The sequence below is a fragment of the Parambassis ranga genome, chromosome 5 (assembly GCF_900634625.1).
Source record: "Parambassis ranga chromosome 5, fParRan2.1, whole genome shotgun sequence".
In the NCBI taxonomy this organism is placed as follows: domain Eukaryota; kingdom Metazoa; phylum Chordata; class Actinopteri; family Ambassidae; genus Parambassis; species Parambassis ranga.
Window position 1 is genome coordinate 4,405,141 of NC_041026.1, and position 25,410 is coordinate 4,430,550.

Sequence of the window (25,410 nt, forward strand, 5' to 3'; positions counted from 1 at the left end):
CCAGTCAGTGCTGCTGACTGAGGATCTGCCGTCTGAAAACATGTTGATGTTTTGCATAGTTTATGGTTACTCAGTGTCAGAGAGGGCTTCCGGAGGAGGGAGAGTTGTCTCGATCTCAGCTACAGAGCAAGGACACCTGTAAAGAACAGACGGCCATATTACAAAAAAAAAGTGCTGGGCTGGTAGTAGGATTCCCTGGCAGATAAAGATTAGATTTGTAATACGATGCAGATGAAGCAGGACTTCTTGTTCATAGCAACAGTCCCCAGTGCTCTGGGAAAGGAGGACATTTTCCCTCCTGCAGTTGGCACCTTTTTTTATTTTTTAAAAATACTGTAGAGTACTGTAACTTGTAACATACTGTTGCCGGCTGTGTGCTGTGCTGTTGCTTCACATTGAACAGCCCACAATGCATTGCAAACTACACCCGTATTATATTAGTACAATATATTACTGTTGAAAAATGGCTGTAAATTTACAGCAATTTCTTAGTGTGGAATCTTTCTTCCTGTTTTTCTCAGGAACTGTTACAACTTCTCATGCAAAGCTTGAATTTACTGTAACTACAGCCTGGGTAAATATGTGTTTTGGTCTTTTTCCAATCCAGAGCAGAGAGTCACCATTCATGCAGAGGTCTGTGACACACAAACCTGATGGAGAAAAACATCAGACGCACAAACATCTTGTGAAACCAGGATGTTTGCTGACTGATGGATGCCTGTAGAATGGACAGATGTTCAGCCTGTGAGAGACATGCTGGAATCATCATACTTACCGTTTTTAAATCACATTTACAGATACAACAGTTTTAGTGGATTTCAGTCTCAGTGGTTCGCGTCTCTGTCTCTCAGATCTTGGTGGTTCGTCTCATCGGTGCAGGCTGAGCCTCTGGTGGTCTTCCTGGTCCCTCTGGTCCTCGGTGCTGGATCTGGTTTATACGTGTTTGTGTCAAAGCTCCAAAAATCACAAGTGAGTCAAAAGTCTTTAGTTGTTTTTACCTGATGGCCGACAGATGTTTGGGAGACAGGTGTTTGACATGTGTCTCTTCTCCTTCCAGGTCAGTAAAGTCCCTCCACTCTAGGTGTCTTGCTCAGGGGGTCTTTGTGAACAGAGAGGACAGCAGCTTCACTCACACACATCTGTTAAAGGGACTTTATCTCCTCCGGCCTCAGATGGACACACAGGACCTGCAGGAGGAAGGCTGTCATGGTGTGGACAGAAACAACTGATGGACATCAGAGTCAAAGCTGCTGCAACAACGTCTCCACTGAAAATTGAGCTTAATAAATGGATTTGTAAATTTCATGTATAGATATATTGATGTGTTATTTTTTCATTTCAATCAAATACATTTTATAAACATGCACATTTGTTTGTTAATTTCCCCCATGTGGATTAATAAAGTAATTCTTAATCCTTCATTAACAAGCACACAGCCTGGTGACAGCCTGTAGAATGGACAGATGTTCAGTCAGTGAATCATCATACTTACTGTTTTTAATCACTTTTACAGATACAACAATCTGTTGCAGTGACGGAATATGTTCATTTGCCCAGCAGATGGCGCTATTTACCATTTCATTGTTTCAAAGACCTAGAACCTTTGGGTGAAGCAATAGGTTGGAAAGCCTCTGTGATTCATGGGGCTTCATTTGGCCATAACTACCTACAGTCTGCTAACGACCCTCTGGGTCACCTGTGGACTCAGATTGATGCGCAGCGTGCTGCTTCTCTAACATCATAGTTTATGTCTGTCCCTCATGTCATTGTGTTACATGCTGCAGAGCAACAAAAACATCTGCTTTTACAGAGGTCTGCACACCTGCTGATGATCAATACATCAAGCTATGTCGATCTGCTCTGGGTCATGTGACCAACAGATTGTCAGAGTTACCACGTATGTCATAGAACAGTCCAGCAGCTGATGGAGATCTTTCAAATTATTTTCAGAATCAGAATCAGAAAAAAAAACCTAATCAGTGGTGCTTTTAGGAGGGATCAGTCTGGCACTGAAAGTCCTCCTGCACCTCAGCAGCACGTGGTGGAGAGGATGGAAGCTGTTCTCCAGGATCCCCTGCAGCTTAGCCATCATCCTTCTGTCTGACGCTGCTGTCAGGTGATCCAGCTCCACCCCCACAACATCCCCGGCCCTTCTGATCAGTTTAATTCAATTCAATTCAGTTTTATTTATATAGCACATATTACAATCAGACATTGTCTCAAAGCGTTTCACAGGAACCCCCCTAAGAGCACTGTGGCAAGGAAAAACTCCCTTTAAGAGGAAGAAACCTTGAGCAGGACCCGTCAACTTAAGGGGGAACCAGTCCTGCTGCTAGTCGAGAGGATGAAGGAGAGAGAGAGAGAGAGAGAGGAGAGAGAGAAGAGAGAGAGAGAATGAGAGAGAGAGGATGAAGGAGAGAGAGAGAGAGAGGGGGAGAGAGAGAGAAGAGAGAGAGAGAGGAGCAAACATGATACAGTACAGAGCAAACATGACAGCAAGATGAAACAGTGATTATATTGTAATAGATATCTATATATATCGTCAGTCCATAAGTAGGAATAGTAATTTGGTAGCAAAGATGAGCAGCAGGGGTTAGTGAAGTCGATGAGCACAGGAGAGATCAGGGGCCAGACTGCAGGTCAGTCACAGGAGGTCCTTCCTTCCTGTGGCCATCAAACTGTACAACACCTCCCTCTGAGACCAGAACACACTGTCTTGTAATCATATCCATATTGGATTTATTTAGACAAGATTTTACTGCACACGGTACAAGTTGTATTATATGACTTTAGTCTTCACTTGCCAGGATTTGACTTGAATGTATATTAATGTTTAGAATTTATTAGGTTTTATTTTATATTTTTTATTTTTATGCTCACTACTTTACCTTATTTTGTCTTTTTTGAGTACACACGGAGCACCTGGAACGAAAGCAATTTCCCCTGGGATCAATAAAGCATTTCTGATTCTGATTCTGATTCTGAGTATGCAAAGACCTGCAAAGAGAGAGCGAGGCACAGAACTACGAGGCAGACAGTAACACAGATTATGAGACGATATTACCCAGTATGAGCCAGACTAAGGAGAGTAGAGGAGAGGTCAGAGGGTGAGAGGGAAACTGCTCAGTGGATCGTGTTTGTGCCCCCCGACAACGTAGGGCAAGAGAGACTTCACGAGCCGGACTGCAGGTCAGCATGCAGGTCTTGAGACCAGTGTGAGCCAGACTAAGGAGAGAAAAGGAGAGGTTAGAGGGTGAGAGGAAACTGCTCAGTGGATCATGTTTGTGCCCCTGACAACGTAGGCCTAGAGCAGCATAGCTGTGCTACACACTAGGTCTAAGGCTAACTGTACGCCTTACTAAACAGAAAAGTTTTAAGTCTAGTATTAAAGGTGGAGGCAGTGTCTGCCTCTCGGACCCAGATTGGTAACTGGTTCCATAATAGCGGTGCCTGATAGCTGAAAGCTCATCCTCCCATTCTACTTTTATGAATCCTAGGAACTACAAGTAAACCTGCACTCAGAGATCTGAGTGTCCTATTAGGAACATATGGTACAATCAGGTCCTGCAGATACAATGGAGCAAGTCCATGAAGAGCCTTGTAGGTTAGAAGAAGGATCTTGAAGTGTATTCTTGAGTCCACTGGGAGCCAGTGAAGAGACGCTAGGACAGGAGAGATATGATCCCTTTGGCTGCTTCCTGTCAGAACTCTAGCTGCTGTATTCTGGATCAGCTGCAGACTGTTGATGGAGTTATGTGGACATCCTGACAATAGTTGCAGTAGTCCAGTCTTGAAGTGACAAAAGCATGGATGAGCTTTTCAGCATCACTCTGAGAGAGGATGCTCCTGATCTTAGTAATATTACGCAGGTGAAAGAAAGCGGTCTTGGAGACCTGCTTAATATGAGAGACAAACGACATGTCTTGATCAAAGATAACTCCAAGGTTCCTCACAGTCGTACTGGAGGCCAGAGTAAGTCCATCCAGAGAGAAAGTATTATCTGATAATCTAGTTCTGAGATGTTTAGGTCCAAAAACATTGACCTCAGTCTTGTCCGAGTTTAATAGTAAAAAGTTGGAGGACATCCAGTCCCTTATGTCCTTTAGACACGCCTGTAGTCTGACTAGCGGCTCCGTTTCTTCAGGCTTCATGGATAAATACAGCTGGGTATCATCAGCATAACAATGAAAGTTTATGCCATGCTTCTGGATGATGTTTCCTAGAGGGAGCATGTAGAGGGTTTATTGAGTCTGTTTGTGTTTCCACTGCTTTCAGTCTGCTGCCCCAGCACACAACAGCAAACAAAATGGCACTGGCAACCACAGACTCACAAAAAATCCTCAGCATAGTCCGACAGATGTTAAAGGACCGGAGCCTCCTCAGAAAATAGAGGCGGCTCTGGCCCTTCTTGTGGAGTCAGACTCTCCACCTTTGCTGATACATCCCACTATGGCAGAGTCCTCAGAAAACGTCTGAAGGTGACATGACTCTGTCTGGTAGCACCCACCTGGCTGGTCCAGCAGTAGGCTGTACAGTAGGCCGGAGCTGTTCCAGAATGAGTCTCTCCACGGTCTTCATCATGTGTGACATCAGTGCCACTGGTCGGTAGTCCGAAGAACCACTGGGCCACGGCGTCTTCGGCACTAGCACTATGCAGGACATCTTCCATAGCACAACGACCCTCTGGAGACTCAGCCTCATGATGAAGACCTGGTGAAGCACTCCACAGAGCTGGTCAGCACAGTCTTTGAGGACTCGAGGGCTAACACCATCAGGTCCAGCAGCCTTGCTGGTGGGGAGTTTGCTCAGCTGTCGTCTAACCTGGAGAGGTGTGAAGAGTGGAGACTGAGAGTGCAGAGAAGGGGAGTGCACAGACAGAAGAGGGCCGTTAGAGGAGGTGATTGGAGGTGGTGGTGTGGGGCCATTGTAGGTGATGGAGGCATCAAGAGGGGGGAGGGGAGGGAGCAGTGCAGGTTTGAAAACAGGAGAGTCAGCGGGGACCGGGACCGCAGTGTCAAATCTGTTAAAGAACAGGTTTAATTCATTGTCCCTTTCCACGCTACCATCGACCCCTCTGCTAGCTGGTCTGAAACCTGTGATGGTCCTCATGCCACTCCAGACCTCCCTCATGTTGTTCTGCTGGAGCTTCCACTCCAGCTTCCTCCTGTAGTTTTCTTTAGCCTCTCTGGTTTTCACCTTCAGGTCTCTCTGAATGGCCCTCAGCTCCTCCCTGTTGCCACCTCTGAAAGCTGCTTCTTCTCATTGAGGATGGCTTTAATGTCCTTTGTTACCCAGGGCTTGTTGTTTGGGTAACATTTTACAATCCTTGTTGTGATGTTGCAGTCACCACAGAAATTGATGTAGTCTGTGATGCACCCTGTAAGCCCATAAATGTCCTCACCAAGCGGCTCACAGAGCACCTCCCAGTCTGTTGTCTCAAAGCAGCCCTGGCAGTTCAATGTTGGGGCTACAGATACGGTCCTTGATTGTAATATGACCGGGATTGCACCATCTGTTGTTAACAAAAACAGGAAGTCCACCACCTCTCCGCTTACCACTCGGTGCAATCCGTCAGCTTGAACCGTCTGAAATCCCTCGACAGAGACGTTGTTGTCGGGAATATCCGTATCCACCCACAGAGGTCCTGAACACATAAGATTCCCAACCAGAAAAGTAGTAGAACTGAAGAAGCCACTTGGGGGAGTGGCGAAACATCTTCAAAAAACAATCCTTGAGTCCAGTTGCCTCGAATTAAACTCTTGGAAATGACTATGACCTGGATGAATGAGAGCATCCACAGATATATTTACCACCTTGTTGCTGCTCCAACACAGTTCTTACTGATCCCCACTGTGGGGAGTTTGGTGGTGTAGAAGTGAACACATGAGGCACCAGAGAAAGGTGAACGCTTGTTAATTACATATTATGAACAGTGCTGGTGTACATGAGCTTGGCCTGTCTTCTGCCAGAAAGACTGCAGCAACTGGATCTTGTTTGATGGCTTCATTCGTACAGATGACTGTTGTGGTTTCTAAACACACAGAAAAAATATAATTGAAATATGCTCGGTCTCTCTGCCTGCACAGTGCCTAGGCTGCACTGGAGCACTACTGGGAGGGGTTATTAGATGTGCTCACCTGTACCGCCCACAAACATGTGGAAGCAGGGGAACCAACACAAGCTTTTGTTTTAGCAAAGTTGTGATGTCATGATCAGAATACAAGCAGAAAATACAGTATTATTATGTGACGGAGCTCAGGAGGAAGGGGGAGACTACTTAAGTTGCTAACAACGCCACCTGGGGAGGTGGAGACCTCAAACCCAGGATAAGGAAGGCACACAGGTTCGAGTCACACACAGGGCGAGGAACGTGTACCACAAAATTATTTAATTCCAAAAGAATAAAATTAGCTGCAGCAAACCAAGTTTAAAATCAATAATCAAATGTGTTGTCAGTTCACAGAAGGAGATGGGTTGAGGCCCTGGAAAAATAAAAGGAAACGCTGACAAGGCTGAGGCTCACCGGGGGAAGAGGAACAAACCAAGAAGGGATCAACCTACACACCTGTGACACTACACTAAACGAAATGACGTGAAGAAAACCCAGCACCAGGGAAGGGGGACCAGCACCGCTGGGCCACAGCTCCTGTACAGCAACACTAAAGAGAAATAATCACAGACCAAAGGGACCCAACCACATCAACAAGGCAACAATAATAAGAAACAGAAAAACCAAACCAAAAATGAAAAAGGGGAATAACCCAATAACTAATCACAAATAAATAAAATAAAGTAAAATAAACACGTATGCTACAACTAAAATATAACCTAATTCAATATATATTAAGTAAAGATTAGGCCTAAGCCTATAGAACAATCAAAACAATCAGAAATAACAGACAATTAACCCAAACAAGAATCCAAACACCCATCAACACAGTTCCAATTAAATGTGGATAAACCCGCTGGCCCAGAATCCACGAAGGAAGTCCAGTACTGTTACGACAGCACAGATCAGGACCAGAACAGACAGCACCTGCTGGTGCAATGATGAAGCAGAGGGGGAGGAAATCCACACCGCGCTGTGTGGCCACGCTGATCTCTGGTGAGCCGGTCCCGCCGCCACCACTGCAGATCAGAGAGCAGGGAGATCTAATTATCACCGGAGTGCGGCAACTCACCGAACCAGCGCCACAGGTGGAATCCCAGCAGAAAGAGGACCGCAGCCCCGCCGCACACACGCTGCCACAGCGCACTCTGCAAAAAGTCACGCACCACACCACGGCCCCGCAGACACCGTTGCTACTGCTGCGTCTCTCGCGAGAGAGAGACCACCTGCCTGCTGAAATAGGTACGGCGCCACCAATCAGCACAAGACAACAAGAGAATGCCCCAGCGGCTGGGAGGAATTAACTCACCTGGCCACAATTAATACTAAGCTTCACGTCTCTTTCTTATCTATAAACATTATAAGGAGCTTGTATCTGTAGATGTGATTGTGATTGAACAACAGTGTGATGATTCCAGCGTGTTTCTCACTGACTGAACATCTGTCCATTCTACAGGCTGTCATCCAGCAGGCAGCAAACATCTGGATGGGAGCTGTGTGAGGTCACTCCTGGTTTCACGTTGTTGTTGTGAATATATTTCCATCTCCTCGTGTGTGTTTTCATCAGTAAATCATAAGTCCACATGGTCTTATAAAAGGTAAAGATGTGCACAAGCTCACAGCTGTTTACATCCCTGAGGTAAAGAGAACATATTTACTACGGTATAACCTTCAACAGTTTGACTACAGGAATGACTTCCTGTGTCTCTCAGTGGTGCATCGTGGGAGTTGGAGTCTGTTGCTGAAAGAGCTCCTGTAGCTGGTCAGCAGTGTGGAGCGGGTGAGAGGGACAGTCCAGTATAGTCTTTAATTTGGACCACATCCTCTGTCAGAGAGTCCAGGTCCTCTCCCGTAACATGGCCGCCTTCTGTTGAGTCTGTTGACATGTCTCTCTGACAGGCTGATCACTGCTGTCAGTATCATTCATAAACACTCATCACCAACAAAATGATTGAGCATTAAATGGATCCTTCCTGCAGGTCTCTGTCTGTGATCAGACTGTAAAATGATGAAAACAAGTCGTCTCATAAAATATCTGATCACTCAGTCTGTGGACACACATTGATTTTATTCTATGATTATTTTATATAAGAGCAGAAATAATTATGTGGATTGTTATTGTTTGCCTGCTGTGGTGTTTCATAGAAACAGACATTTCAATAATGTGGGCGGAGTCTCTGAAGTCTCAGCCTGTAGTTAGTCTCTGTGGGTGGAGTGGTTTCAGAGTTATATATTCACACAGCCTCTGGGTTGTTTCACACGCTGACACTCTGTGGATCTCAATGGGCAGTGAGGACGGTTTTCTCTCTTCTGCTCTGACTCTGATCACTTTTCTACTCATTCTCATCGTCACATGTGTGGAAGGTAAGATCATACTGCTACTTATTTTGACACTTTAATGATATATTATCATCTTTAATCAGTTTTCAGTCAGATAACAGGTTTTATGTTCTATTACCTGTTAAACATGGAGGATAGAATCTGTGTGATTAGCACAGAAAGAAGCGACTGATTTAAATGTGTCTGTTATTCTCCTGCTTGTTTTTTCCCCACGTGTTAACAGCAGACAACAGAAAACATGTGCTGCATCAACTATGCTAATGTTTAAGGTGAAACCTTGTTTCATGGTGTTTATAACAGGACAGTCCATCAGAGTATGAATATCACACTGTGGGAACAGAGGCCAGGTTTTATCTGACCAGGTTTCAGTCTGAGGTAGCACAGATCCAGTCTCTGTCTTTAGCTGAAGCTGTTGTGTCCTGGTGAAGAGGCTTATACAGTCCTAATCCAGATGTTTAATACAGAACTCTTCATCATAAGTGAGTCAGTTTAAAGGCAGGTCAGGTCTGGTCTGGTCCAAACACTCTGAGAGCTTGACTGTCTGACTCACTACATAAACACCAGCAGTATTTGTTGTTTGATCAATACTGATGAGTCACACTGACCTGTCACTCAAAGACTTAATCTGAGTTTCTGCTGTAAAGTTGGACATTGTCTCTGTCTCTAAATTGTCCCTGAACATGAATTAAATGTGTCCTCCTCCCTCTTCAGGTCAGTATGAGGTCGTCGGCTCACTTGAGCCAATCGTGGCTGCTCCAGGTGATGATGTCATCCTGCCGTGTCACGTGGAGCCGAAGCTGAATGTTGAGCCGCTGACGGTGGAGTGGTCCGACCCCGACCTGAAACCTGACCCCAGAGACCGACTGAAACGAGTGGAGTACGTCCATCTGTACAGGGACACTGAAGACGTCCCTGACATGAAGTTGGAGACGTTCATCAAGAGGACGACGCTGTTCACAGACGACCTGAAGCAAGGAAACATATCTTCAATGTCTCAAAGAAAGATCAAAGAAGATACAGATGTTTCATCCCAAAATAAAAAAAGCTCCAAAAATCAGAAGTGAGTCAAAAGTCTTTAGTTGTTTTTACCTGATGGCCGACAGATGTTTGGGAGACAGGTGTTTGACATGTGTCTCGTCTCTTCTCCTTCCAGGTCAGTAAAGACAGCAGCTTCACTCACTCACATCTGTTATAAGGACTTTATCTCCTCCGGCCTCAGATGGACTCACAGGACCTGCAGGAGGAAGGCTGTCATGGTGTGGACAGACACAACTGATGGACATCAGAGTCAAAGCTGCTGCAACCACGTGAGTGGTGTGTTCACTTTTCTCTGTTGCCTCATGTGTTTCACTTTCTAACCACCACTAACTCCCCCCACTGGGTTAGAGCAGCAACAAGCTGTGGTAGCACAGTCCTTTGTCCAGCTGGGGGCGCTGTGGTTTCAGCTCTGAGGTCCTGTCAGCATGCTGTGCTGTGTGAGTCCACAGGTGACTCAGAGGGTCATTAAACCAGGGAGTCCATTCACTGCTAGCTAGCTGGTTAGCATGCTAACCTTAGTAGATAATATGAAGAGGTCATATCAGCTGTTTAATGACAAATTGTGCTCATTGATTTTTTTAAATTATTTATCAAACATTTCATTATATTTGGACGGAACTTTTATACTGTTAAATGTAGGTCCTGAAGGAGCTGCAGAGTGTCCCAGCATGCACTGTGCTCTGTGCCATCACATGACACAGAGCAGCAGATTGTAGGAAACTAATCAGAGAGCGCTCCTTCTGCTCTGTCTTTTGCTTTTTTATCATTTTTGTCTTCCTCACCTTCATCCTAATCAAAACCTCCTCAAGGAAATTGTGGAATTTTATATGCATCCACCAGAAACACACTCAAACAGTTTGCCTCTAACTTTATTAACAACGTAACACTAGCTGCTGAGGTGAACAGGACACACGATGGATATGAATTAGCAGATATTCCACTGTGACAGTGAGTTTGGCTTCAATAAATCACTGTGATGCAGCGTTCTTCATATTTACTTGGCTCCATCAGCTCCAGTGACAGCAGAGCTGGTGTTTGGCGGCAGCTCAGCAGTAGATAGACTGTCTCTGGCCACCTGTCCTCTGCAGCTAACCTGACCATTAACATGGATCCAGAGTCAGCCTCTGCTGAGCTGAGCCACCAGGGGGTATTTAAAAGATATGACTGAATTTAGAGGGCCCAGAAATGATTGGTGGACATAGCAGAGCATTCATGTGGGCCTCAAAGAAAGAGCTGCTGGCAGGGAGTTACTAATAGAGACATCTGTAGAAGCAGAAGTATCACCAGGAGCTACATCTGCACTCTTTATCAACATGACACCACCTAGATATTGTCAGACTTAAGACTTTCACTGAAGTAGGATTGATGATGTAGCACTTCTACTTCTAGTATATATTTTGCTGGGGAATTTTAAAAGGCTTATTTCAGCTGGTGATCATGGTGTGATCAGCATAACCACACGTGGCCTGTAGTGTTACAGTAGTCTACATTGAGCCGCAGGGGCTGTGGCCAAGCGCTTGCTTGAATATATCGGAGTTTGAATGTTAAACTGCTGCTGGCACCGAGGAAACAGACACAGTCACATGCTGTAATACCACAGAGCAGCTGCAGTACCAACACCCTTCAGTGTGACTGCAGGGAAAACTTGTGTATCATACATCAAGTCTGCACATGCTTAGCCACACCCGCGGTGGCTGTGGATTGTCTACTAACCGGTTTGATCGCCAGGGGTGTAGCAAGCTTTATAAAAGTGGGGGGGGGGTGAGGTTTCGGTGCGGGTATCTGAGTGAGACTGAAGCTGAACTAAATGTGTCTGACACACCTCTCTTATTTATGACGTATAGACTTTTCCAGGACGTGAAATGTTCTGCTTGCTATCACTGTCAGTGCATACAGCTATAGCTAAGGCCCCGTTCACACTGGAGAAAGTCAGTCCAGCTAGAGTAGGATTGTATCTGGATAGTCTTTAAGCTGGATACATTCAGACCCATTTTCAAACCTGGCTATCACACAAACGTGTCCGCACTCAATCCGGCTTAATCCGGCTTGTTTGCAGTCCTCCAAACCACTAGGTGGCGCCTTGTGATATACAGAGTCCATTCAGGCCATGGTAGGACCGCGTGTGTGCATGCGTCGTGTGGGTTTTTGTCCTGTGTTGCTAACCGGAAGTAGCATGTCGCTAACCGGAAGTACCACATCGCTAGCCGGATTCGGTATCTGCATTTGCGTTCAGACCTGAGCCACATTTGAGCCAATCCGGATAGATCCCCTCCATGAGGTGGATTGAAATCAAGCTGGATAAAGCAGGATTCACAGTGTTCACACTCAGAAATATAAACTCAGGATATATCCAGATACGGCCCAAATCCCGCTCTAGCTGGATTGATTTCCCCAGGATCACACTGCATTATCTACAGATATCTACACTTTCCAATAAGCCACCCTGATCAACACTGTAAGCCATTTATGCCACTCACTCATATTTTTACACCCACATTATTCACCCACATTTTTTCAGTAACCCCTGATTCGTAAGTAGACGAAAATATTCACTGTATTCAGTTATTCTGAATCTTAATACTGCATGGCCAACCTGCCGACCTGTGCTAGCTTACGTCTCCCTAACTCACTTTGTCATCAACACAGCTTCTGAGGTGGTGTTGAGGGTCCATGATGGATATGAACTATTTCTGCAGATATTACATGGTGGCAGCAGGTGGCTTCACTAATTCACTGTGATGCAGTGTTCTTACATTTCCTGCCTCACCTTCAGACCTGCTCCTTCCCAGTCAGCGTTCTCTACACCACATCCTCAGCTGCCTCCACCCTGGCTGCAGGTCAACGTGCCCTAATCTGCCCCTAGTGGTTGTGGTGGATTTATGGAGACAGACAGTAAAGTGGGTGGAGCTGCTGGCTCAATGTGGTGCAGTCATAGACATATATACCTATACAAGCCTATTGAGCGGGTTGGCCAGTCGCTTCGGTACGTCAGCGTGACCGCCATATTGGATGTGGCAAATTTACCACTAAACTAATACAATGAAATGGACGAAGAAGCGTTCTACAAAGTGTTTAAGCCAATGTCCTTCATTGATCCATTCACACAAACAGTAACCTACTTGGAAATCAATATTTTATGTAATCTGATTAACGTTGTTAGAAATAATTTTTATATTGACATTGATGAACTTTTACGAACATATGAACACACACACACACACACGTGTATACAGGTGTTATTTATAACATATTTATACACACACACGTGTATACAGGGGGTGGCTCCACTTTTTGCCACGTGCCAGGTGGCGTTTTCATGTGGCAAAACCACACTGAGCTACGTCACTGGCGGAAGTCTCGTGCTGCCTGTAGTGAATCTCAGTGGGCGGAGCGGTTTCAGAGTTAAATTCACACAGCCTCTCTGTGTTGCTTCACACGCTGACACTCAATGGGCAGTGTTCTCTCTTTCTGCTGTGACTCTGATCACTTTCTACAAATCTTCCTCCTCACATGTGTGGAAGGTAAGATCATACTTCTACTCTGTGGCTCCTTACTTCTACACTGTAATGAAATCTAATCTTTTTTAGTGCATTAACCTCTGATTATAACTCAGTGTTTTACAGAGCAGTCATGTCTTTTCTGTGATATTGTCAGGGTTTGTGATGTGGGAGGACTCAGCAGGCAGGTTAAAAGGCGAGACTAGTCTTTATTCTGTGCCAGGAGGGCACAAAGTAAAAATCCAAGACTTAAACTCACATGGAGCGTGGCAAATCGACAAGGCAAGGCAAAACCAGAACAAAATACAAAACATGGCACGAAAAACCTGGAGCCAGCGCTTCAACAAAGTTTAGACACAAACCTCATGGATGACAAGACAAAGACTACACAGGACCAGGGAAGACAACGAGACACAAGTGGCACACATGAGGGCAGGGCAGGTAATCACACAAGGCGGAAAATCACAGGAAGTAAAACTCAAGACAACACACAAGGTGGACAGGACTAATAAAATTAAAACAGGAAGCCCAAGACAAGGCGAACACCACAAGGACAACAAAACACAAGGCCTAAAGAAAAACCCAGAGAAACAAAAACACTAGCCCTAGGACTACCGGAAAATAACCAAACAAAGATTAAACTAAACACCCAAAACAAGGAAAACCAGAAATCAACACCAGGTTGTGACAGACATAAGGGCATATTCACCTAATCTTGCTGTTTTATAAGTGTACTGCATAAATAAACATGTAAAACATTACAAACCTTCCTGCTGTCACAGGGCATATTCTGTGTGTCGAGAGCGCTTACAGCACCAACGGTACACACCGTACCCACTTCCTTTCACTAAAATTTGATGTTGATTTTCTTTCAATAAATATTTTCAGATTTAGCGTTTTATTTTTTCACTTTCAGATTTTTTGTTTTCAGATTCAAACTGAATTTTTTAGGTTTCAAAATGTCCTCCTTTCTCAGGTCAGTATTGGATCATCGGCTTACCTAAGACCGTTACAGCTGCTCCAGGTGATGATGTCATCCTGACATGTCAAGTGGATCCTGAGTTAAACCTGGCAGAGCGGACAGTGGAGTGGTTAAAGCCCGACCTGCCGCCTGACCCCAGAGACCGACTGAGAGGAGTATGTCCATCAGTACAGGGATGCTGGAGAGGTCCTGGACCTGCAGATGGAGGAGTACAGAGGGAGGACCATGATGTTCAAAGACGAACTCAAACATGGAAACATATCGCTCAAAATCTTCAATGTCTCAGAGAAAGATGAAGGAAGATACAGATGCTACATCCCAAAGTTAAAGGGATGGACTCAGTCATCAACTGTTAGTCTGATCATTGGTGAGCAACAGAAAATAAGAGTTGTATTGATTTAATCCCTTTTGTTAAAATACGTTTTTTATCAATAATTTGGACTCTTTCGTTTTTCCAGACAGAGACTTGACTAAAACAGGGACAACAGAGATGACACTGTTCTCCACAAACCTCCAGACTACTGGTCCAAAGGAGGATTTGAATGGTGAGACTGAAGGATCAGAAATCTGAAGCTCACATTTTAAAAGAACAGGACGAGTCATGTTTACAGCTCCATACAGCTGCTCTCAAAATCCAAGATGGCGGCTCAGCTTTAGTGCATCTGCTGTTTGAATCAGTTAAACAGAGACTACTGTTCAGCCTGTCTGTGGACTTGTTGCTGTGTTATTACATTTTTAGGTGTAAAGCAGCAGACACTCACCTCAATGTTCCAGTTTTAGTGGATTTCAGTCTCAGTGGTTTTCGTCTCTGTCTCTCAGATCTTGGTGGTTCGTCTCATCGGAGCAGGCTGATCCCTCTGGTGGTCTTCCTGGTCCTTGTTGTCCTCTGTGTTGGATCTGGTTTACATCTTTGTGTCAAAGCGCCAAAAATCAAAAGTGAGTCAAAAGTCTTTAGTTGTTTTTACCTGATGGCCGACAGATGTTTGGGAGACAGGTGTTTGACATCTGTCTCGTCTCTTCTGCTTCCAGGTCAGTAAAGTCCCTCCACTCTAGGTGCCTTGCTTAGGGGGTCTTTGTGAACAGAGAGGACAGCAGCTTCACTCACACACATCTGTTAAAGGGACTTTATCTCCTCCGGCCTCAGATGGACTCACAGGACCTGCAAGAGGAAGGCTGTCATGGTGTGGACAGACACAACTGATGGACATCAGAGTCAAAGCTTGAAAACATGCTAAAGTTACTTTATTTTACTTTTACTTTATTTTATTTGTTTTATTTATTTATTTATTATTTATTTATTTATTTATTTTTTATTTATTTTTATTTATTTTATGTATTTATAGATAAATTGATTTGTATATTTAATGTATATGTATAGATATATGTTGATATGTTTATTTATTTTTATTACAATAAAATACATTTTAATAAACATGAACGTAGACAGATCCCCCTCTCTGTTTTTCTTTAAACTCACCTGCTGCACAGAGCACAGTGCATGCTGGGAAATTCTGCAGTCCCTACATTTAAATACATTAAACAAAAGAAAAGTTTAATCCATCCAAATATAGAAATGTATTGAAAAACTCAGATATTTTAAATTAACAAACAGATGCTCATTTATTGTGGTTGTTAATCCCAAAATAAAAATTAGTTGTTTTAACAGAAGTATGTATTCATGTATCAGTTTGAGGACTCAGACAGCAGCTGATCCTTGCTTAGTTTGTTGATAGATGTTTGTATTAGAGATTCAGTCAGTGGTCTCCTGTCCAGCCTGCAGGACAAGGCTCATGGTCCAGAGTCTATCTGTGATGTCTCTGATATAATAAAAAAGCACAGCACCACAACATGATAGTGAGGGTGTGTGTAGAGCTTCTGATGAAGCACCTGGTTGCACTCGGTTCATTCACTCCTCTTGAGCCCCAACATACAGCATACAAGGTCTTTAAATGTAGCATATAGTTCTTCTTGAATCCAAACTGTCTGTTCCATAAGACAACCGTTTATCTTTAACACTTAAAATAGTTAAACACAAACATTAAATCCAGGGCTGTCAAAGTTAATGCGGAATAATCCAGCATAATGTTTAATCTGATTAAAAATTTGAACGCAACTAACGCATCTGCAGCACAGCATGACTCTGGCTCGTTGTGTAGGGGTATGAGTGTTGCTTTGAAAACTTCGAAACTTCAATGAGCTGTTCTCTTAGTGGAAGTTCCCAGTATGGCTCGGCTCGGCTCGGCTCAGATCGGCTCATGTTGTTGTTTCCATGTGTTGAATATGGTTAATTTTAAAAGAGTCACCACAGCAGCCCCTTCTGGTCAAAAAGGTACTACACCTGAAATCTACATCACTAAATTACCATTATCAATAAACATACTGTTATAGTTCTATTGGAGATTATTAGCAAAACTAAAGCTGAACAAATAATTGTTTACTTTACGGAAGGGTTGACCAAAACTGGAGAGCATCAGTCTTTAATGGATTATTGATCATGTGATTATAAAGAGACTGTTACAGTAACAAAGAAGCACACATGCATTTACACCTGGATGTAATTTGTCATCAAGAAGTTAAAAATTAAAAAGATTATTCCAAAAAATATAAACACGATCATATTTGGAAAATAAGAGACATTTATCAAAAAACTTGCTATTGAAATTAATGGTGATAATTCTCAAAGAAACTATGTACTAATGCGAGTGTTGGACAAAGAAGGAAAGTTCAAATCAAAACTTGTATTCAAGTGAATAACAGGGCGAGTGATGGAGTAGAATATTGAGTTGATGCCTCAGTAGTCAGAGAAATATTTGTGACGGAAACGTTTCTGACCCGATGCCTGAAGAGCTGCTGAGAGCAGTGAGAACACAGTTTACTGTTACGCACAACTTCAGACCATGTATCTTCTTCTCCAGAAGATGCTAGCCTAGACCTACGCATGCACCTCTACACATCAGCTTCCTAGAATAGGCAAAGGGGTCAAAAGCAGGGCTGAAACTAAAAGGGGTACTGAAAGGGACAGATGTGGTGCTAAGGGGGGCAGATGTGGAACTAAGGGGGGCAGATGTGGTACTTGCAGTGCTGGTTGGAACAAACGTAGTAGAGGGAGTTGTAGGAGGAGCAGACGGAGTTGGAATACGTGGTGGCACATGCATGTACGTTTTAGTTGTGGATACAACTCAGTGACAGTTGTGTGAAGAGGACATTGTGTTACAGGAAACAGATCAAATTGTTTTCCCAGTTCTGCAGAGAGCTCTGCCAAAGTCTTCGTCTGTCGATAGTATGTATTGGTGTCTCTTCCTCGTTCTTACCCCAGTGTGCACCTGCCAGCCACCTCTGCTTACTCTTGCTGTAGCAGCAGAACGCTGTCCACATCTTGGAAGGAATATTAACCTTGTTATTGAGGAGGGTGGTGCCGGGCACTGCTCCGATTACTACAAAGGCTTCTATTTTATTATTGTTGTCACGGCAGAATTTATCCATAACACATTGGATACACGTCTCCACCTGTTCCAGCTCCCCTGGTTGAATGAACCTATCTGAGGAACAATGTTGGTCAGAGTGAATGTAGACTGTTTGTTTGTTTCAGTAAGTCCATAAGAGCTTGGTAATAAATGTCCTCTGTCATAACTTTGATTGTTTTTGTAATCAATGAACACAGCCTGATGGTTGTAGGTCTGACTTACGTCTGCTTCCCTCATATTCCTGTCATCAGTTCGATCCTCAAGCTGTAAGAGTGTGAATATAAAAACAGATTAAATGTACAATAGTTCCACCAAAGTTATGTAGAATAAACTAAAAATGAGCAGTAGAATTAGCAGCTGTTTTTCATCTGACAACTGGAGTCAACTTCTTCCATATTATTATTAAATATGATTATTATTAGATATTATTCTTATTAGTTTGTCAGAGGGACCAAAGTCCAAACATATAAGTCTGTAAATAGGGAAGAAAGGGGTGAATGGTGACAATATTTCTCCAGACCTTCACCCAGGATGCTGGGAAAGGCATTATTAACAAGCCCTAACCCTCATAATGACCACAAGAGGGCTCTAAAAGACATTTTTGAAGATAACAGGGATAATATTTCAATCATGTTTAAATGTTTTAAAATGTAATAACTGATGGATATTTTACAAATATCCATCAGTTTACAAAAAACAGTCGCAGGATAACATACACACCTGTGGTTCAATCAACCACCTGGGATCCTTGGGTTTTTTACCAAGACTTCCTGTGTAGTTGGAGGCAGAAAACACTGGAATCTTCTTATTCGTATCATAAACTGTCACAAAGGTTCTCTGGTCAGATAAAGTCTGGCAGATGACTTTGTATCGGTTCTGGTCCTGAATGTTCCCGTTCTCTAAGACTCCTGGGATATGTGGTGGAGTTTGCTGAAGGAAAAACTTTGAACAGTCCATCACTGAATCCACCACTTCAGATCCAGTGGGACTGATGGACAGAAGCAGGACAGCAGAGAGGAGGAGGAGGAGGCCCTGCACCTTCACTGAGGCCATGGTCCAGAACTGTAACATCAGTTTAGAAGAGAATTAAATCATTTATTACACCTGAGTTCAGCAACTTCATGGACTTACAGGTGATACAAGCTGAACTGTATGAAGCTGCACTGTTAGCAGCAGAGGTCCAAAACTGAACTAGCTACACTGAAATATTGAACATTCCAAAGTTGAGTTTGAGGTGGTCCTTTAATTTCTTACAGATATTTACACTAATAAGTCATAAAATATTCATAGTGCATTGAAATGTCTTTCTTTCTTTGTAATGATGACAGTTACATGACTAATTATATTACATGACTACAGTCTAACAAACAACCAGGAAGTGATGACCAAAATGTGGATGTGTAAGATGCAGCCATGCATGTATTAAAAACTGAGTACACATGTCAGATGCTGTGTGTTAAAAGCACCAGGATGTCCTGCTACACTCTGTGTTTCACAGCCAGCATGTTTTTTAAGCCCTTCTTACCGACAATGTGTCACATGACCCGACTGCTAACACACATCATTATAAATAACTCAGTGACTCATTCTGAGTTTTTCATAGAAAAGAAACGTGTCGCCAGCAGCATTCACACCTTTTACATTATGTGAGTGGCTGTGTTCTGTGTGTGTGTCACTGTGCCTCCTGTTGTGTTATATACAGACTGCATGCATACTCATCAGCAGTGTGAGGGCGGCCATTTTATATTCTCAAACTTCAGATGTTGGAATGCCATGATTTACAACAATTTGAGACAACATCTTGTTGCTGTTACGCAATAAACGACAAACAGGTTGGTTCTTTAATATTATTAGCTTATTATAACGCATAATGTGGATGTGTTTAACCACATCCACATTATGCATTATAACAAGCTTCATTTGAACCAACAGTGTCACGTTTATCCATCTTAATAATTTACTTGTTCGATCTTTACCTCTAATTAGGCCGAATAATGCAAAACTGTAAAGTATCCTACTCTATGCAGATGACACACATAATATACAAGTCCACACTGCACCATTCAGAGCTAACTGAATCGCCCCAGGCTAGGCCTGCACACATGGAGACTCATCAGGCGGACTCGGACTCGGCGCTTAGCTGTTGGACGGATTCTGGTTCCTCCTCAGCTCAACAGACTTGTGTTTTTAAGCATGAGAGAGAGCTCCTACCTTACCCCCTCTCTCTGACTAAGAGTTAAATAAGATATCCTGGTGTCATCATGAACTCAGATTATGACTATATTCATAACATCATCAGCCACTATCACCTAAAGAAAGGTCAGAGAAATGATGATAACACAAGGCCTACACTCGTTTCCAGCAGGTTAGATTGCTGTAATGGTTTTGCTCACCGGGCAGCTGCTCAGGTCCTGACCCAAACCAGGAGGTTTAACCACATTTCTCCAGTTTTAAGGTCATCTCTCTCCAAGAGTTAGAACCAAACAGGGTGAAGCAGCATTTCAGTTACATGCAGCAAAGACCTGGAGTATTCTCCCACATGACGTCATGAGGCTCTGTGATGGTTTTAAACTCTTTTATCTGCACTCACACTTAATGATGAATATTACATTTTTGTTTTTTATTGTAAACCTCTGCATTACTATGTCTTTTTAATGATTTATTTTTACTGTGAAGCGCTTTGAAATGTCCACTGTATAAACTGTGCTGTACAAATAAAGCTAGAAAACGATAAAGAGTAGAAATAACACCTAATAATTATTTAATTTAATCTATAATCTGTAGAAAAATGCATTTTATTATATTATTATATATATATTTTTAAACAACCAGAATGACATCAAAAATATAAAGCAGAACTTTAAACGATGAACTCTGCACAACAACATGAATTATGGAATATGAACAAACTTCTCACCGTTCTGCAGGTTTGGTAACAAGTCGAGTCTTTAGCTTCACACAGCAGCGAGGACAAGACTCAGCTGAGAGGGTCGTCCTCTAATATAAGCTGAACCTAATGAGGAAGTTCTGAGTGAGGTCGGTTCATGAGAAGTGAAGGGTCTATTTTTTGAAGTGTCAATGATGCTGTGACACTTCACACTTAACCATTTCTCAGAAACATAAGTGTTCTGGAAATTCTTGGTAATTTATAATCTAGAGTCTAGAATATTCATTAGGAATAAATGTGACTGTTGCTGTCAGACCTTTGAGTGTTTCAGGAGAATAAGGTGACTGAGTGACACCTGCAGTGTTTGTGTCCATCAGAAATCAACGTTTGCTGTAAAGGGATCTTTACCACATCACTGCTGAGTCATGGAAACAGACATTCACAGGTTTTGGTCAGGAAACCACCGTGAAACAGCACCATGAGAGGCAAAAAGTACATGTTAAACATAACTACCATCTGTCAGAAAAGCCACACGAAGGAACCGTCAGCCGAAGAAACCGGATGAAATACAAGCTGCCATCTCTGATAAAGTGACATGTTACTTTTTGATGAATTGTGAAACTGTTGTTGATGCACTACACAGTGTGACAGACACAGTGGGAACAATATCAGCTACAGTCCGGTAGACCAAGAAACCCAAACGCTGCATCAAGTAAAATGGATGCAGGCAACAGCAGGTGTGTTTTTATGTTGTTAAAGTGAAAAAGAATAAGTATCTTAAGATCTTAAGAAGACATACTTCCTAATATTATATTATATATAAGACAACAATCGGCATCATCTGAAGCTTCTGGCTTTGACACTATGAAAATATGATAATACTCTCTGAGTCTAATGTAAGAGACTACACATATACATACATATAAACTTATTCTAATTAAAATGCATTTGAACCAGAATAACATTATATGATACAGACTGACTTAAATCACATACAAACGAAAGCTGACTTTGGGAAATGAAACTATGAGACATCTCAGATAAAGTCACATGTTGTTTTTGTTCATTTCAATAAATATAAAAACAAGTGTACAAATTTAGTACATTATCTACATGTACATTTAATGAATAGTTTAGAACCACCTTTGAGAGTGGCAGATATCTATCAAAACTCCTATATGATTGATTTCCATTGCAAAGGATCTGAACAGGTTAAAATAATCAAATCATCTGAAATGAAAATGGACCATGTGTAGTTAATGTCCATGTTCAGTCCAGAAGCAGCTATGGACAGGTCTGTGTGTCATGAGGCAGGCTGTGGGCATCAAGTGAACAGAGAGGCTGCTGATAACAAACAGGCATTCAGCATGTTTACTGTCAGTGTTCCTGCTGTAGATTCATTTCAATCATGAGAGACTCAGCGAACTGAATGAGAAAGAATTTATTAATACAATAATTGTGAATGTGCATTGGCTTCCTAGACCCCGTCGTGAGGACCACGTCTGAAAGGGGGGAAAGCTCGAGCGGAGAGGCCGCTGATCCGAAGACCCCCCGGGTCTAGACCTGATGGTGGTGTAGAAGCAGGAGAGCAGAGAGGGGAGACCTTGAACTGCGAGGATGGGAGGTGCTTGGGGTGGAGGAGGGTTGCCGGATTCGATTGGGAGACAGCTGGAGAAGAGACAGAGACTTTTAAATCTCTTGCTACGTTATGATTGGGCAGGAGAGGGACAGATCGACAGCTGATTGGTGAGGGAGGTGCCATCTATTAAACACCTGACTATGTGGGAGGTCACTAGACAGAGTGCAGTGCAGTGAAGGAGAGTGCTAGGATGGTGAAGAGGGAAGGGGATAGAGATAAGAGGTGAATGATGTGGAATAGAGTCTTCATGACTGAACTTACGCTGAGAGCTACATGTTATGATTCATGTTCATCAGACATTAATGGATGGACCTGTGTTACAGACAGCAGCTAACTAGTTAGCTCACTGAGCCAGAGCACCGGCATCATGACTCATCCCATGACTCATCCTCCTGCAGGTTTGGTAACAAGTTGGAGTCTTTAGCTTCCGATCCAACTTTAGTTATAGAGCACTTTAAAACAACAAGGTCAGCCAAAGTGCTGTACACAGCCTAACAAGAGTAGATAAGATCACTAATAGAATAAACATCAATTTGATGAAACACAGGAATATAAAACAGTACAATAAAAACACCAGTCAGGAGTAAGAACAATAAAAAGTCAACAACTCAAACTGAGTTGAAAGCCGAAGTAAAAAGATGTGATTTAAGTGATGACTTAAAAACCATAAAAGAATCCATCTGACTAAGGTGCAGAGGCAGTTCGGTCCACAGTTTAGGACCCGCGACAGAGAAGGAACGGTCCCCCCTGAGTTTTCTCTGTGTTTTGGGGACAACCAAGAGAGACTGGTCAGCTGACCTGAGAGAGCGGCAGCAGTAGAGCTGGAGCATGTCAGCCTTGGGCCACTCCACAGGTGAGAGGGGCAGCAGAGGACTCAGCACACCCCACTCGGACATTAAACCTTCTCCCTGTCAGGTATGACCTAAACCACTGTAACGCACTGCCCTGGATTCCCACACAGTCTTTCAGACGGACCAGATGTGGTACTGACAGGGACAGATGGGTGGGGAAGGGATATTTTTCAGTCAATTGTATGAAATGTTTACAAATGTATTCCAAATAACTGATAACTGGATATTTTAATAAACAGTTGCTGGATAAAACTGAGAGGTGGATGCAGCATTTATGTGTAAAACAAACACACTGTGGTTCAATCTTCCAGGGTTCCTTCTTGGGTCTTCCTCCATCACATCCTGTGTACCTGGAGGCAGAAAACACTGGAATCTTCTTATTAGTGTCTTAAACCATCACAAAGGTTCTGTTGACTTTGTATCGGTTCTGGTTCTGAAAGTTCCCGTTCTCTAAGACTCCTGGGATATGTGGTGGAGTTTGCTGAAGGAAAAACTTTGAACAGTCCATCACTGAATCCACTTCAGATCCAGTGGGACTGATGGACAGAAGCAGGACAGCAGAGAGGAGGAGGAGGAGGAGGCCCTGCACCTTCACTGAGGCCATGGTCCAGCCCTAGGAGAGAATACACACCCAAGTTACTTACTGACTGGGAACCTATTGTTGACGTACTATACAGATCATGGGACTAAATATGACTTAGTTACAATTTGCATGTAATCAGACTTCTTTTCCTGCATTATTCATCTTCAGGAAAAACACAGAAACCAGATGCATCGAGCAAACTGAACGCACCCTTAACAGCAGTGTTTAGAAGTGAAGAAATCGTGAGAAAACAAACTAAACGTTCTGTAACAGTATAACGTTTTCCCTCTGTTATTACAGTGTGGATGTGTTTAAGCAAACAAAACAATTCTACAATGAAGTTAACATAACTAACATAACTATGCACTCTGACAACTGCATCACTTATTGCACACAGATCACATCCTAAAACAAATTTGATTGTCCATGTTTTAAACAGCGTAATAATTGTGTGTAATTTCACTAACATTATTGATACAAATATGAATAACACACACAGAACAACAGAATAAAGGCTCACCGCTCTGCAGGATTGGTGACAGGTTGGAGTCTTTAGCAGTTCAATGGATGTTTACACACAGCTTTTGTACGCAGCCCGGACACTGTCCCCGTGAACCCGGAAGTATGACGTCGCTAGCCGCATTTGCGTTCAGACCTGAGCCAGATTTGAGCCAATCCGGCTAGATCCGGCTCCAAGAGGTGGTTTGAAATCAACCCAGATATATCCGGACTCACGTTGTTCAGACTCAGAAAAACAGCTTTCCGGATGTGTTGTGTCCATCAGTAATCAGTGTTAGCTGTAAGGTGTCGGCCTGAAACATCAACCAAACGTTAAATATTATTAGGTGTTTTCAGAGTAACGCCCTTTCTCAGAAAAGCTAAAAACAGCTGAAACCGGATGAAACAGATGCTGTTGTGATTTTATTCATGAGACATGAAACCACAGGACATCTCCCTTAAGGTCACAAGTTTGTTCTTTCCAATACACACAGGCAGATGTACAACATTAGTACATTATATACATGCACATTCAAACCTCTCACATCCAGCTCAGCTGTTCTCTTTGCTAAGGTGACCAAACACTATCCAGCAGGGGCATCACGGTGAACTTTTTACACAGTGTGAGCTCAGAATGCTCATTTCTTAACTCTGCTTCCTTATTCTTATCTGTAACTAAAACAATTATCCAAAAAATCTGAAACCAAAGCAATGATTGGAAGAAAAATGGGCCACAGTCCTCCTAGACAATGTGAGAAAGACAGAAAGGAAACCATCACTTCAACATGTTGCTGCTAAATACAGCATGGAACAGTTAAAAAGTTATATGCTGTTGTTTTTATCTGACTTGATAAAGAGGAGGCATGGGCCGGTTCTGGGAAAAATGTGAGTCTGTTGCTCCACCTAGTGGACAGTTAGATGAAAGACGACACAGGTTCTGTTTCAGGGTGAAGGAGGTGTGTGTGTGTGTGTGTGTGGGGCATAAGTGGAGTGACTGGTATTCCCCTGGACTGCTTCCTGCTTCTTTAAGCCGGTGTATCCAAGGTCATAAAAGTCTAAAACATCAGTGAAATAACTTTACTTTGTTAATAGATGGCAGAAAAACTGAGTGTTTTTTATAATGTTTTCTTGGACTTGTGTAAATTTGAAAATAAAAAATAGAAATAAACACTTTTACAATCAGTGAGAATCTTCATAAGGAAGTGACATGGACTTTACTTTATGTTTGGCCAATAGCAGGTCTGAAAGCTCTCCTGATGCAGTGTGGGCCAGGATGTGAGTCACCATGGTTGGGGGGGGGGGGTATAAATTTGCTTGCCTGCTCACACACACACACACAGTTAAAGTGTGAATGGAGAGTGAACATGGAGAAGTTTGTGTTATCGTCTGTTTTCATGGCCTCTCTGCTGGCTGTCTCCTCCACGCCTGTGGAAGGTAAGATCACCTCCTCCAAGCTGCTGCTGTTTTTTTCACTGAGGTCTGATGACAGGGAGCTGCTTTCTAGAGGCTGCATCAACCTTAT

The 25,410-nt window shown here is 43.0% G+C and overlaps 1 long non-coding RNA gene and 1 pseudogene across 1 annotated transcript; one reads left to right on the forward strand and one right to left on the reverse strand.

Moving 5' to 3' along the window:
• Positions 1–69: 69 nt before the first annotated feature.
• Positions 70–1,135, reverse strand: LOC114435815 (uncharacterized). Its single transcript, XR_003670651.1, has 3 exons — positions 999–1,135; positions 776–928; positions 70–136 (listed from the first exon to the last, which is right to left on the reverse strand). It is a non-coding gene; the product is annotated as an uncharacterized LOC114435815 (long non-coding RNA).
• Positions 1,136–8,338: 7,203 nt separating this feature from the next.
• On the forward strand, positions 8,339–14,865 carry LOC114435415 (uncharacterized; annotated as a pseudogene).
• The last annotated feature ends 10,545 nt before the right edge of the window (positions 14,866–25,410 follow it).